At 55.4% G+C, this 7,012-nt stretch overlaps 1 pseudogene; it reads left to right on the top strand.

Annotated features, from left to right (window-relative positions):
* The first annotated feature begins 2,151 nt into the window (after window positions 1-2,151).
* Window positions 2,152-2,622, top strand: LOC144898040 (deoxyuridine 5'-triphosphate nucleotidohydrolase pseudogene; annotated as a pseudogene).
* The last annotated feature ends 4,390 nt before the right edge of the window (window positions 2,623-7,012 follow it).

Here is a 7,012-nt window from a genome sequence, read left to right on the forward strand (position 1 = left end):
CTCCCCGAGGGTCTGCTGATGGGAGGGTTGAGCCGAGGCGGTGACCGACATCGCTGCGTGGGCTACGATCCGCAAGCCCATCGGCTCGACTCTCGTGAGAGCCGCGGCAATCGGTCGTACGGTCACATGTTGAGCACCATCGATCCGCGAGCGGCGGCAGGTCATACCTGCTCACCCTCCCACCGGCGTCGTTTGGCCATTGTGCCGTGGACAAACGGAGTCCAGCCGGCCATGCCGGTCGAAGAGAGCTTGCTGCCGGCCGCCGCATTCTCGACTTCCACAGTGGGCCATCGGCTGCGCCGCACGCGGCGGCGACCTACAGCTACTGCGGACAACCGAGCGTTGGGTGCCGATCGACCACCGGCTCAACCAACTAGACGTCATTCGCATCCACCGGTGGTAATTTCGGATTTGGGTCCGATTGGGCGACCACCTGCGACGACACCGGTGACAGCGGCCGGCTGGCCGGTGCGACAGCAACCCATCAGGTTCAACCCGTCCCTCGGCGGCTCAAATTTGGTCAAGGCTGCGCCGCTTCGAGCGGCCGCCGTCGTCACAAAAACAGCCGGTGGCATGGCTCCAAATCCCGCCAGGGACCCGGCCTCCAAATCTTGCCTTTGTCGTAACCGCACACGAGCACCGCCCACAAGCGCCGTCGCGGCACCCATGTCCCTTGTGAGCGGTCGCGGACGGACTACAATTGACCCGCCGGCTGTCTCGTGTGGTGCGCTTTCCCGAGTGGCTACGGCAACAGCGATCAAGACAGTCCGTATCAGCGGCGGAGGAGGAGGCGGAGGCCGACCGGCGGTTGAGCGGCCTGAGCTGCGGTCCGCCGGGCTGGTGCCGTCGGCCCGCCGCAGGGCAGTGATGGGCGTGAGGGCTGACCGGGTGGGCAGTGGCAGAGGAGGTGGAGGAGGCGGAGGAGGCGGAGGAGGCGGAGGAGGCCGACCGGCGGTTGAGCGGCCCGAGCTGCGGTCCGCCGGGCTGGTGCCGTCGGCCCGCCGCAGGGCAGTGATGGGCGTGAGGGCTGACCGGGTGGGCAGTGGCAGAGGAGGCGGAGGAGGCAGAGGAGGCGGAGGAGGCGGAGGCCGACCGGCGGTTGAGCGGCCCGAGCTGCGGTCCGCCGGGCTGGTGCCGTCAGCCCGCCGCAGGGCAGCAACAGGCGTAAGGGCCGACCGGGTGGGTGGGGCAATGAAGGGTGGGTACCATCTCCACAACGACAGAGGGCAACGGTATCTACCGTTGCGACATCAACAGCTACCGCAGTGGTCGAGAGAAGCGGGTGTGACGGCGACCGCTGCACCGTATCGCCCCAACTCACGCTCGACACCAATCGGCCGCAGTGTAACAATCTCCAGACCTGCCGTATCGATACGGCCAACCCCACTCAAGCCGCAGCGCGACGATCCTGCTCAACGCAGATCACCAGCAGTCGTAATGAAACAGCCTTCAACAATGTCGCTTGACACGGCAGTTGCCTTTGACCGCCGCTGGCCGTCGTTGAGGTTTGAACCGGCATCTGTTGTGACAGGGATCCGACATGCGGCGGCGGCGGCGGCTGGTCCTTGCGCGGCGGCGGTAAACTTTTGCGCCAGCCGTCCTGACGATCCTCCAATCGGCTCTTCAATAACAACGGCGGCAGTGAGCCAAACGTCTCGACCAATCAACCCGTACGCAGTGTAGCAGCAGCCGAATCGGCAGAAGCGGCCAAAGCGGCAGAAGCGGCCAAAGCTGCCGAAGCGGCCGAAGCGGCCGAAGCTGCCGAAGCTGCCGAAGCTGCCGAAGCTGCCGAAGCTGCCGAAGCTGCCGAAGCTGCCGAAGCGGCCGAAGCTGCCGAAGCTGCCGAAGCTGCAGAAGCGGCCGAAGCTGCCGAAGCTGCCGAAGCTGCCGAAGCTGCAGAAGCGGCAGAAGCGGCACCTTGCGTTTTACACAATCAACGGCATTGGTTCACACTCGGTCACCCCCATCCCTGCTACAACTGCTAAACCTTTGACAGGCTTGTCGCTTCTAACCTATGTACATAGACATATATATACATATATATATACATATATATATATATATATATATATACTATATATATATATATTTAAAAAAATAAATATAAATAAATGTAAACGAGCGTTTTGGAAACATATAAAACATATAGCAATGGACCAACGATCAAGCGATAGTGGCGAAGTGCTCCGCTTCGTGAAAATGAGCAGCCGTGCGTTTTCGCCGGTGAAGGGATCCGCCGAAGCTGCCGGTTACGATCTCTGCAGCGCCTACGACTACACCGTACCAGCCAGTGGCGTTGCGCTGATTGAAACGGATCTGCAGATAGACATACCGGCAGGCTGCTACGGTCGGATTGCCGCCCGATCCGGGTTAGCTCTCAAGCGAATGATAACCATCGGTGCAGGCGTGGTGGATCGAGACTATCGAGGGTCGGTGAAGGTGGTGCTGTATAACCTGGGCACGTGCGACTTTAAGGTGACTCAAGGGTGTCGAGTGGCACAACTGGTGTGCGAACGCATTGCCCAGCCGCAGCTGCGGCGTGTTGACTCTCTTGCCGCCACAAGCCGTGGCGCCGCCGGATTTGGGTCGACCGACTCGACTAGCTCAAAGGCGGATGGCTGATGCCGTAGAGTCAAGATCACGCTTATAGGTATGCGGCTTGAGCAGAAATTACACCGCACCTGTTGCCAGACGATACCTTTTAAAGGTTGGATGCGGGTTACGAGGGAGGGTGTGTGTGTGTGTGTGTGTGTGTGTGTGATTGGGACAATGGTTGAACTAAAGAAGAAGCCTATGCCCCACACTGTTGCGGCTTTTGTCAGACATATTTGTCAGACCTATTGATGGTTTAAAATTCTTTTTGTATTTGGAGCAAGGTGATAAATAGAATAAAATATATAAATGGAAGTGGAGAGCTGGAACCGGAGATAGAAAGTGAGGAAACTAGTCTGTAAAGAAGAGCGTGGGGAAAAAAGAAAGGTCACATGTTCACCTGCACATCCGCCTGCACATCCGCCTGCACATCCGCCTGCACATCCGCCTGCACATCCGCCTGCACATCCGCCTGCACATCCGCCTGCACATCCGCCTGCACATCCGCCTGCACGTCCGCCTGCACAATTATACGATAGCCTTCCAAATCGGCTCATCCTACACATTGTTGTAGTACATTACATTGCACAACAAAATTTACGGTCTTGATTTCTCTCCCATGGTCAGGTCGACCGGTGTGCGGTGATGATACAGACAGACCACTGTAGGCAACGTGTTCTCCCCTCCTCTCCCCTTGCATTTTTTGGCATTGACAACCCCTCCCACTCAATTGACTACATTCGTATCAGTGGCTATTTCCACCCTCCGGAAGGGATAGAGAGAGAGCACTAGCAAACTGGAGGGAGCAAAAAGATTTGCGCAGCCCATCTCCATGAATGACAGAGAATTCTCAAACCTCGCCGCAATGCTAAGAGCACAGGGCATTGATGACTCACTTGTGCGGATCAAGGCGCCGATCGAGCCGCCGATCGGACCGACGATCGGACCGACGATCGGACCAACGATCGGACCGACGATCGGACCGACGATGGGTCGTTATCGCCGCCGGCCGACGGCAGTGTTCCCGATGGCTTGTGCGGGGTCGACAATGGCGGTGTACACCCCGCCGCGGCAGTTGGACGCCGCCTACGTTCGCGAGTTTGAGACAGCCTCAGCCGAGCAGAAATTTGCGACCAGCATGATTGTATACGATCGCCGACAGGTGACGTACGATGCTTTAAAGAAACTGGTCAACCGGCCCGACGTCCAGCTCTTTGAGCGGTCGTTTCTGGCTTTTGACCTAGGTTCCGCAATACCGGCTCACCGGTTGTGGAAACGCCGAGGTCGGGACGCCGACTACCCATCAGACGCGCATCTCTATCCCATGTTGCTGATCTCGGATCCTGCCGTCCGATACCACAATTTTCACCGGGACGATATTGTGCTTGTTTCAGAGTCTGACAACGGCAATGGCGGCAATGGCGGCAATGGCGGCAATGGCGGCAATGGCGGCAATGGCGGCGATGGCGGCGATGACGGCGATGACGGCGACGATGATTGCGAGTGCCCCAATCTGTATCGTGTTGGTTGACGCCGGCGACTAAACTTGACCGGACTTGACCGGACTTGACCGGACTTGACCGGACTTGACCGGACTTGACCGGACTTGATTGGACTTAATCAGACTCAACCAGACTTGAACAGACTTGATTGGACTTGAACGGACTTGAATGGTTGAGGCGCGGAGAAATAATTTGTCTTAATGTCTGAACCGAGAAAACCCACCGGTCGTTGACGGTGCACAGAGGTGAGTTCTGGTGTTATGTTTCCAAAACAATAAACCACAGCAGGTTAAAAGTTTAACCATTCGATCAGCCCCAATTTAAGAATCGTCACGGCTGACGGGTGGCCGCAATTCCGTTACAGTTTATTATATAAATAAAACATAAAAACAAAGTAATCCAACAGGAATAAACATAAATAAAAATTTATGTTTATAAAACACATACATAAACACACACACAAATACACACAAACACACACATCTAAACACACACAAATATGCAAACATATAAACACACACAAACACAGTTCTGTTTGTACGGTATACGTCCAATAGGGCAATCTGACACACGGCTGTTTTACAGCTGTCTGCAGGTTGCTTGAGGGGCTTACTTTGATAACCAAACGGTTATCAAAGTTGGGTTTGTGATCTGACGTTACAAAGCTTTACGGGAGCCCGCACTTGAGCGTGCAACCTAGAGGGCTCGGTTTACCGACCTCAAAGCTTTCTAATCTACGCGTGTATATATATACATATATATATATATATATATATACATATATATATTTTTAAAATGTAAACTAACTCATTTGTGCGCGTGGCGTTGGATGCCGCTATCAAACTGCCGCGGCCACGGAGGAAACTTTGTCCACAACGTCCGATTGCGAGCCTGACTGTTATACGACTACGCTACTACGCTACTACGCTACTACGTTACTACGCTACTACGCTACTACGCTACTACGCTACTACGCTATTATGCTATTACGCTACTACGCTACTACGCTACTACGCTACTACGCTACTACGCTACTACGATTTTGAGCATCACCGTTGATGGGGAGGCCTAGAAGAACAGTCGGGCGATCGCCGGGGTGCCATCGGCGGCTTGCCGGCAAGCCGCCGCCAGTCACTCGCCGCTTGCCGTTTAGCTTCCAGAAGACGGCGCCGAACCAAGTAGCCGCCGGGCCGGCCGCCGTGGGAGAATTTACAATAGTCCCCGAACGGACATTCGCCGGTCTTTTGGATGTACACACACAAAGGTCTCTCTTCTCGCTCGTCCGATTGGCCACCGTCAACGGCGAGTTTGGCTTTGACCGCCACCTGCTTTGAGCACTGCGGCGGCGAGCGTGCTCTGCCCGACGTGTCCCGTCGGTAACGAGCATCCGCCGGAGCAGGTGCTGGTGCCGGCGCAGCCAAGCGGGTCAATGGCGATTTCACCTCATCGCCATCGTCTAAGGGATATCCCAGGTTGGCCATAATTGTTGCAAAATCCTCTTCTTCATCATCACTGTCGACCATATCCGACCACAGAGTAGACGGCTGTTGCGTATCAGACGCCGGTTCGAACATGATCGATGAGTTTGATCGAAGCTTTCACAGCTTTCGAAGCTTTCACAGCTTTTGAAGCTTTCACAGCTTTCACAGCTTTCACAGCTTTCACAGCTTTCACAGCTTTCACAGCTTTCACAGCTAAACAGATTTGGATAATTTTCTCACCCGTCGATGCAAGCGGGACGCTGTTTGGCTTTGACGGTGGTGGCAGGCAATCTCGTGCAATTTTTGTGCAATAACGTGCGATAGCGTATATTGTCACAATCGGACGAGTCACCAATGCTGTGAAAGGTTATGAATAACCAAGTCCAAAAATATACGCAAACTATTTTATACCTAGTAAAACAATTTTGTATATATATCTGCAACTAATATATAGATTGATTTGACCTTCCCTCGGAAGGCCCAAAAAAAACTGACTGCAATCTCTCCGGCCGGCATGTGTTTGGTTAAACAAAACTCTCCAAAGGGCCTCTCCACTCCTTGAAGAGAAAAAAAAGCTCCGACAGTGTCAGTTTGGCAGCATCGGTTCAGCAGCGTCGGTTCAGCAGCGTCGGTTCGGCAGCGTCAATACTCCTGTGGACCGTAAAGAATTGTCGAGCCGTCAAGCCGTCGAGCCGTCGAGCCGTCGAGCCGCCGAGCCGTCAATCTCTGAATCCGCTGACGGACAATCAGCGTGACCCGACAATGGCCGCTGTGCCGTTGGCTAAAGCCGCAGCCACAGCCGCAGTGGCATGTGGATCGACAACCCGCGCCGTGGTCAGCGTTGTCGGCAACATTGGCGCCGGCAAGACGACGTTGCTGAGCTGGCTGCGACGACGAGGCTTCCCGACGTTGGAGGAGAATCTTGAGCGTTGGGGTCCGATCTTCACACGGGGAATGCAGAATCCGGAGCGGTGGAAAGCGCTGGCGCAGATTTGCATCCTCACCTCACAGCACCGCGCTATCAACGATGCGCTGTGCGCCATGGATTCAAGCAACGTCCCTCCCACCGTGCCACTGGTGGTCGAGCGCCACCCTGACTGCTGTTTGACCTTCAGTCGCGTGATGGCGCTGGCGGGCGCCATTGATCAGCATGAGCTTGCGCTGATCAGTCAGGTGCACGAGCTGGTGACGTACCGACCCACGGTCATGATCTACCTTCGAACGCCCTATCGTGAATGCATGCGCCGCATTCGTCAGCGAGGCCGCGAGTTTGAGCAGAGCGTTGCGCCGACCTACCTGGCTCAGCTGGAGCGCGAGTTTGATGCTTACTGCGATGCGGCGACTGTGCCGATAGTGGACGGCACAGACGGTAAACGGGCCGCTGAAGAGGTGGTCGACTACCTGACAGAACACTATCAACCGTATTTGTAGGATAAG

Source organism: Doryrhamphus excisus, unplaced genomic scaffold (assembly GCF_037039965.1).
Source record: "Doryrhamphus excisus strain RoL-2023G ecotype Guam unplaced genomic scaffold, RoL_Dexc_Guam_v1.1 HiC_scaffold_31, whole genome shotgun sequence".
In the NCBI taxonomy this organism is placed as follows: Eukaryota; Metazoa; Chordata; class Actinopteri; order Syngnathiformes; family Syngnathidae; genus Doryrhamphus; species Doryrhamphus excisus.